Here is a 9,268-nt window from a genome sequence, read left to right as displayed (position 1 = left end):
TGGAGAGATTTGTCCCTAACAGGAATAAGAAGGGAGTCCCATCAAACATCCTTGATGTCTGTGTACTAATGCAAGAATTAATAAACAACCAAAACTCTGCTTACATCATGAAAACCAAGGGTGATGATTCAAATAGGAGAGGTATAGCGCTTAGGTGCACGTTTTCAAACTAGCTATCCCTGTTAACATAAAGGCTGAAGGAACTTGAGGATCATTAGTGGCTGTTTTGGAGCAGGAAGGTGAAGCGGATGGCCCCTTCGCTTCTCTGTCTGTGAATACGGTTGGTTTATGTAGGGTCTGGACTGAGATACTATGCATTTGCAGTTAGGTAGATTCTGCTCCTGGAGAGAAAGTCAAGGTGCCAAGGAAGCTAGGGATTGTTGTACCTACACAGCCCGCTCTAGGATTGTCCCTTACATGGCACCCAACTGTAGAGCAGTAACATTCAGAGCAAAGACTGTTATTTGCAGCAGGTACCTGCAGTTGTTCATCACAATCCCAAAGAAATGTCTTTTCCAAACTTCACAGTAAGAAGAGCGGAAATACAAAAAACATTTATAAACAAACACTTAAGGGAACCTTGCTTGGTTTGATTTTTTTTAACGGACAGGTATGAGGCTAGATTCCGTGAAATTGTTGGGGGGCTTTTTGAAAATTTGGCTTCAATTCAGTTGAAACCATTTCCTTCTTAAGTAAACAAGGATTTATTTGATAGTGCTCAACCCATCTGAAAAGAAAACAGTACAAAAAGCCCACAGCTTTGGGGCATTCCATGGATTTTATGGCATTTGCACACAGCGAGGGTTTTTTCAGCATTTCTTTCAGTTGGGAACATTTACACTCTAGTCTGAGGCTGGGAGATGTTCGGTGCCACCTTTGTCACTTCTGTCTATTCTTGGTATTCATCCAATAGTCTCAAATCTTACTAAATTTGCTTTCCCTTTTATGAGTTTGAACTTGTCATTTTTTTTAACAGATATCTTCCCACTCTTGTGTAAAAACACAGTTAAAGACTTCTGATATGCCTTAGATAAAGCAGTCATTATTTTTATCACAACCTCTCCTTTCCAAAACAAGCGTGGCTAATCTTTCCAAAGCAAGCATGCCTAATCTTTCCAGTCTCTCTTCAAGGGAGTGCATTATCATAACCCAATTATTCCTGAAAAAGATAGCTGGGAAATTTCTATCAGGATGGTTTGCTCACAGAAAACACAGTTATCATAAAAACAAGAAAGCTTCGGTATCACTTAGGATGGTTTTCTCTTAAGAAAATTCAGATCAAATGTTTCCTTGTCTATCAGCTTGATGAGACCTGGTTTGTTGCCCCATTCTGTTCCTAATTGGATAAACGCAGAACTGCAGTAACCCGCGGTGTGCAGGTGATGCGTGGGAATTGCAGGTCACGTGTTTCATTTCAGAAGGGCAGACTCCTGGTTTAGTTTACATTTTCTGACTTTTACTTTGAATTCCCCAGATAAACAAAAGCAAATCTCATTGAATTTCTCAAAGTAAAATGAAGAGGAAAAGGAGTGATCTGTGCCGTTCATCTCCGCACTTTCCCACCACGCTAAACGTTCTAGGATGAGGGTGGGATCCAATCTCACTGGTCTGTCCCAGGAAAACAAGGTGTTATCTGCTGACAGGCTGTTCTGCTCGGGCAGGAGGATTTACTAGATGTCAGCAGAGCTGTGACTGACTCTATCAGCTAGGGGATGTTTGAGTGATTTTCAAATCGCAGTGAGTAAATGTGGGATTGTAGCTGGGAAGCTTCTCAGCGTTCTGACTTTAAACTAGGCGTGTTGCAAAAAATCCAATGAAAGCCACAAACAAACAGACACTCTTCACAAGTCATATAACTCCTATCCGACCGCTGCGACATTGGTGACACTGCCTCCTGGAGACTAGAAAGTTTGACGCAAACCTGGCCAATCTCAAAACAATAGCAGGGTATTTTAAAGATAAATTTTCCCATTTGCCATCCAACAGCTCAGCCTTCTGCGAGAGGTTCGGCTCCGCGGCTCACCCCCAGGGGCCGGCATGGTAAGCTCTCTATCCATGAAAAATGAATGTACGTTTTATCCAGCTTCTGAACACTGAATGACCATGCACTTTACTGAAGTGTTATTTCTTTTTATAACTATGTAATAGCTTAAGGGGGAAGAAAAGGAAGAAGGAACCCAATGCTGTCACTTTGGAAAGCTTTTATTGTAATCAACCTTACAACGCTTTTTGTTATACAATAGAAAGAATGTTTAATCTCTCTTGGCTGGCACATTCCCTCCAGGGTTTTACTGCCTACAATGGGAGCTTTTGCTTTGACTGTGGCGAAAATAGTGTCAAACCCCACTGCGAGGCATTGCTTTTACTCCAGATTCATTTGGGAAGTTCTGAAGAACCCACGACTTCATGAGATGTGGGAAAAAAATAGGATGACTTTTGAAGCGGGATCATATATTTCCTTGATGTTTCACTTCCCTTGAATACAACCAGCTCTAAAACATGTTTCATTTTGCTCTTGCAAATACTTGCACAGTTTGTGGTTTGAATGATTTTTTAAAAAACACAAATTATGAGGTAAGAATTCCGTAACACACTTGTTCTTCATGTGATTTCCCCAAACACTGACTGGATGTGCAGTCCCAAGGCGTTCCAGGTAGGAACGGAGGAGGCAACAGAGGTCTTGGAGCAGAGCCACTGCGCTAGTGCTCAGAAGTGCTGAGCTGTTTGCAGAACTGAAACTTCAGCTTTTTCTTCTTTTTTTTTTCATGTTGGTTTGAAAGGAAGCGAAACAGTTTGTACATAATGAGCTCTGGCCTGAATATTTTCTAAAGCTCAGGCCAAATTCAGCCTCTGAGTTTTGGAAAAGGTTATTAGAAAGTTACAAGGCAAGAAATTCCCCTGTACTTCCAAATTAATGCCAGGCCTACAGACTGATGGATGGAAACTTCCCAAGAGGACTCAGTTTTGTTCACAGAGAGACAAACAAGCGATTTCCATCTGGATGATGCCATCGTAACTGGGAGAAGTAAACAGCAAAGAAGCAGCGTAGCTCTCGATTGAAGCTGGCACAGAGTGAAGCACCACATAGTGCTTCTTCCATTTAGAGAAGTCCCATGAAATAGAATAAATTCATTTATCTTGTTACATTATTTTCTCTACTCACCATATCAGCAGTTTCCAGACTAAAGAGGACATTTCAGACAAACATCCAGCTTGGATCTCTGTCTCCAAGTGAAGTTAAGCTTGTATTTTCAGTCCCTGCCACAGTGGCATATAAAGGGGTGTCATAAATAGCGAAGTGAATGTGTTGAGTTGCATTAACAGCCAGCTGCCCACCATGAAGATGTATTGCTGGCATTTAATGCCTTTGTTCTGTTTGAGGCCTTGACAGTGACAACACTGCCTTGTTTATGGTTTGGTTTCCACAGATAAATTTCTTCTCCTTGTCTAAGAATGAAAAGATTTTTTTTTTCTTTATTTATTGCTCTGGAAGAAACACGTAGTTCATAATAAGTGGATTAAACTGCCATCTTAACAGTTGTTGTACCTAACATAAAATACACCCAGAATAGATTGCCGGTAATAGAGACACCAGAACTGTATTTTAGCAGCAACCAGAAACAGTCTACTTCTTTTGCTAGATATATTCATGAATTGCTGAAGTATAAAATTAAAGGGACACAGTCTCTCTGCAGCTTCCCCAGCTGTATATTGTGCAACTCTACCAGTGGACCCCAACTCCAGCAGGAGCTGATGAGCCTCGCACCCTGGGTTGATGAGGCTGTGTTTAGTGGTGGGTTAGGAAAAAATGTCTTGTCATTCCAAACAGAAGCGAACAGGCGTAAGTCAAATAACAGAAATACTTCCACAAATGAATAGGTGAGGTCTTCAAAGGAACCCAAAGAGTTACATGTCTGGTTTTCCTGACTTTCTGTCCAGGCTGGGGCTCGTAACCCCTTTGGTGCCCCTAACTGCCCAAACTAAAGCTGCCGTGCTGTCACCGCTGGGGTGGATGACAGTTGTCCTTTGGTGCAGCTCCTGGTGAGGTTAGTGGAGAGGGTCCTAACAAGTCCTGTGGAAGGACTGTCATCTTCATGAGACTGTCCTGCAGGTCAGAGAGAAATGGTGCCATTTTTCTGCCTTGTGTGGGCGAGTCCTGCACTGTGAATGGCAAATAACCAAAGTGAACGTGGTATTTGACAGCCCAGTGGCTGAGAGGTTTTGTCGTACATGAGTCAGGAAACATTTCTGCATGTGTCACACACAGGGTGCCAAAGCCAAGCGTGCATTTTCTATCAGTGTGCAAATGAAAAATAGGTCATAAAATAGGTCAAAAATAAATCCCCTGTGCTGGCTGGTTTCTCATTCAGTATTGTGATCAATCCTGATTGAGACCCTTGTGGATTAAAGGAGAAAGGACAAGTGGACATAAGAGTGACTGTGCTGGATAAGCTCTCATTTCTCTGATAGGCGCTAGATAGTAAATAGTCCATCTTGGAGAAGCTTTGGGGGCTGGAGAACTTTCTGGTCTGCTAGAGATGTTTCTTAGTCTTGTGGTAGATATAAATGCAGAAGGCAGGTCACATTTATGCTGCTGCTCTGTAACCTTATAGATGATAGGTAATTACTCATAAAATGTGTCCTACAGATGCTCCAGAGATCCATCTGCGTGCGTCTGACTGGGAGTAGATTGTTCTGGACGGGTTCAGAAGAGGCCAGAGCTGTGTGAAGAGTGGTGGAGTTAGGGGATGCTTAGTAATTCAATTTTGCAGTCTCTGAAGGGAAAAGAACAAAGCAGTGATAGTAATACTAGCTCCTTTGGAAACCAAACAATCGTACAGCCATGGAAAAGCAAGGAGCTGGCCAAGCGGGGGCAGCCAGCCCATCCTTCAGCTCCAAGACAGCATCACCTCTGGCCACAGAGGGCCTGGGACACGCTTGTCCAACCTATAAAAAGTTCCACCACCACCCCCAACAGTATCTCCCTGGGCTTCACTATCTTTTTTTACTGGAAGGTGTGTTTTTCTGAACACCCATCCTCAATCTGCTTTGTTACAACTGAAGTCCACCACTTTCTGTCTATTCCCTGGGATAACGGTGACCATGCTGGTTCCTGTTGAAGTTGATCTCAGCTCCCTGCTGTGGCAGGTGCCGGCTGCAGCCCCCCCAGCAGAAGGGCTAGCCTGGCAGGCCTGCAGAGAGCGCAGGGGGCAAGAGGGGTGAAGTGAGACACGTAAGTGTGGAGGTGGGAGTACAGAGCATGTGATCTCCTATTTTGTCCGACTGGTGACAACTGGAGAAATAAACGATCCCCAAAATCATCCGGGATGAGTTAGGGCGCTATGCTGCTCTCTCTGAAATAGTGAGGCTTGCAATTAATTCAACACAAAGAGACTTCTGCACTGACCGTCGTTTCCCTGCTACCGGAGAGAGTTGCTCTGCGATTTTCTGGAGAAGGAAAACTCCACAGCTGAGAAGAAGCACGCAGGTGGGCAGCCAGATGTGATAAAACCACAGGGAGCCAGCACAGGGAAAATAAGAACGACCTCATGCAGGACTTAGAAATGGAATAAACAGGTTATTTTTACAAGCTGGAAATGAACATATAACTCCAGGGATGAGGAAGAATGCAGCGAGTAACAGCATTTGCAGCTCAGCATATTCCATCGCTATTAAAAAAAAAAAAAAAGGCAATGAAAGCAGATGGGAATAGCACAACCAAAGCACCTCAGAGTTTTATTTAACCACAGAAGTATTTTGAGAAGCAGAGAAGACAGCACTGTGGTATCTGTAGTTATGTATTCTGCCTTCTGCCCACTCCGCAGTAATGGGAGATGTGACCCCGCAGTCTGCCGCAGAAGTGCTGGTCATTTTCTGCTGCCGTTAAGATGCAGAATGAGAGCTGCTCTGCCTCTCTCATGGACACTCGTACAATTTTTCTTTCTTTGCGGTTTTGGCCACTCCACACTAACAGTCATTTGGACTGGAGTTTTCTTTGTCCCTCAGGATGGAAAAATTGGACTGATTCCTCTGAGAAGTAAGAGAGCCAGGTATTAATTATCATAAGGTGGATTTGCAAAGTACAGGTTGGCTCAGCTCTTCTCCTTCATTTTTCAACTCACACTAGGTCCTCGAATCTGTTGTAGCTTATCCCATTGCGTGGAATAGCACATCATTCAACATTATCAAGCATGACCAAAAAGATTCTTAATTTTAAAAAATAAGCAGCAAAAAGTGAATGATCACTTGAGAAAGGATTTCTTCACTTATGTTTTATCATCTGCAACAGAAAATTTTGCAATGAATCACAGCTCTTTGTCACTTGGAATAGTTCTAATATTGTTGCCGTTGTACTTTTCCACAACAGCAAATTCACTGGTATTACCCTGGAAGCATCTGAACAGCGCAGGTCAGGGGACCAGACCTTCTGCAGGAGTAAAGTTCTATATCTACACCAGTTTTAATACCTCCAGCGTACCGATCTGGTCCCATGGTCATACTTGAAGGACCAACTTCCCTGCAATATGTAAATAGCTACTGATGGCCCCCGGACAGCCAGCGTGCTGGAGGGTGGCAGTCAGGAGCGTGCACAGGTTGTCACCAACACACACAAAGCAGCGGTGGGTACGAGGGCAGACCAGCACTACGGTGTTCACAGATGGTACTGGCACAGGGCTCCAAATTAGAAACTTAGAGAATCATTTGGCTTTTCCCCTCCCCTTGTCAAGAAACATGTCTTTTGTTTTTCAATACATGGAAGAAGTTCAAATGAGCACACACGGCTCTGAGAAGAGCCAAGCCTTTCTCCACAGACTAGACCTCAGTGGAAAATAACCTGTAAGGTCAGAAGCAGAGCAGCAAGCTCTGGGGTGGCTGGGTCCACTCTGAGCCCGCTGAAGGACCCTCAGTGCGGAGCCTTTGGACGTTGTCTTTCCCGATAAGCAGAGGCAGCAGGCTGCGTTATTGTACCCTCTCCCAGCCACGCTCAAGTGTTGGCAATTGAAAATGACTATCCCAAAAATAAGACAAGATGTCGTTAGGCCTCACATGCACTTGCTCTTCAGATTCATACCATCAATTATTCCACTTGCCTCTAGTGGCTTCAGACTCTTTTATCTTTCTCTCAGCGGATTTCTCTGCTGCTTTGCATTTAAATTCACCTTGCCTTCATAAAAGCACAGCCAAACTGTAAGCAATAAATGAGCCAGACAAAAACAAACATGCTGTTGTTTTCTTGGCTTTCTCTGCAGTCCCAAGCAAAGGATGTCTCTATACCCCTTTGAGAAAGCCATCCCACTCTGCTTAATAACTATTTGAAAAAAAATGGGTAGGATTGTACCAGCCACCTACTCCTCAGCCTTAGAAACAGTAGGAAAATCCCACCTGTCCATAAATATTTTTTATGATCATAGTTCTGAAAATAAAGTAGGCTGGAACATTCCCTATCAGTCCAGGCTGCAATATCCAGCTTGCTTATACCAATTACTGTCTATTTGACATGCTTCACACTCTCTTCATTAATGGGATGAAAGGTTTTATGGGGTAATAACCTAGTTCCACTGAGAAATTGTATTTATGAGACCAAAGGCCAAGCCATTTGTCCTTGCAGAAGGAGCCTTGAGACTGTAGTGACTGGCACTGGCCTAGGATGGATAAATCATAAAGGCAAAATTCTGTCTTATAGAAAATGGATCCATCCATGAATTGCTGAGGACACAGAGATTCTCACTGCAGGAAAGCTGGGAGAGCAGAGATCATCTCGGTGATGATGCTGCTATAGAAGGAAAGTAGGACAGCCATTGGCTTCACTCGAATATTGAAAATGCTGTAATTAGAGTTACTGCCATGTTAAATAGTCCCTAATGGTCTCCTCAGCTGAACCGAGGTTTGGTTGAAAACTTGTGACCTGAAATTGTGGTCACCATATTATTATCAGAACACATTAGTTTTCTCCCTCTTCGGACAGTAGGCAGGTGGCAATTGCTTCCTAAAACACTCCTTGGCTGAACAGCGGTCACAAACATTCTTCTCACCTCAGAAAATCCCAAAGCACATTACAAACTACCTGGACTAAAAGGCCAGATGAGTTTTCCTTGGCTCTGGTCGGAGCCGTGCACTAGCCCCTCTCATGAGGAGTGAGGCGTGCTTGGCTAAGGGCTTCCCCCCGCGCTGTGCCGTACCGCTGATCTCATCAACCTGCACCAAACCATCAGCAGGGGCCATCTTCCCCTACCCCATCTAGTCAAAGGTAAAATCTGCCATCCCGACACAACTGCCGAAGACTGTAAGTAAGAATGGAGGAGGCTCTGCAGTAAGGCATTATTTTTCTCCCAATTAGCCCGTTCCTCCAGTGGGGCCCAATTGCATCAGCACCCAGCTGGTGTGTTCCCTCTGGGAGCTTGACTTCTGCCGGGTGAGAACAGCACGATCTCTGGCCGCCTGGGAGAGCGACCGCACAGCAGGTTCTTGCTGCAGGCTCCTTTTCGGTTCACACAATCCATACGCAGAGGTCTACCATAACAGGAAAAAAATCCGTACCGACCAAATACTATCACGCAGTGGCATCAACATATCACATTGTACAGTCCTAATCTCTGTACTGCATAATAATGTCATTTTCAAAACACCACCGGGAGGAAACTGTTGACTTTGCTGGCAGGCATTGTAAGATAAAAGCTGACAAGAATTTGTAGTAAGGACTCTAGAGGGATCTGCACTTGTGGCAGGTAAAATCAAATTGGCAGTACAGAAAACATCTGTTTTCAACTCAGACCATGGGTGGAAGAGCTCTATTTTAGAGCTCTAAAATAGTGATTTCCTACTTGAATGACAGGTTTGTGCACAGCAGCATTTACTACAAAAAGCAAAGATTTTTATGCAAATCGGTGAGCGTAATACAGTTTGAATTATGGCTATAATAGAAAATCCTTGGTTTCTCTCACCTCCTTAATCAATGCTAATTCAACCAAGACGTGAATGAGTTAGTATTGGTCCCAAAAATTCTCACTGCGGTAGTGTTCTGCCCTGAAACACACCTCCCCGAGGAGCCCCTGATGTGCAGAGGAGGCCACCCTCTCCCCAGCACACACCGCCTCTGGAGCTCCTTTTAGACGGCCTCACTGGCTCTGGATGAAAAATCTGTCTTCAGATGATGGAAGACAGGTTAATAACTTGCAGGGCATTTATTTTCAGAAGGAGAGTCATAGCTACAACAAAAAGACGGAAGAGAGAAGAGATGCATAGTGGAGACACACTAAATGTTTCTGCT

This window comes from Chroicocephalus ridibundus, chromosome 8 (genome assembly GCF_963924245.1).
Source record: "Chroicocephalus ridibundus chromosome 8, bChrRid1.1, whole genome shotgun sequence".
Taxonomy (NCBI): domain Eukaryota; kingdom Metazoa; phylum Chordata; class Aves; order Charadriiformes; family Laridae; genus Chroicocephalus; species Chroicocephalus ridibundus.
Note: the sequence above shows the minus strand (reverse complement) of the source record.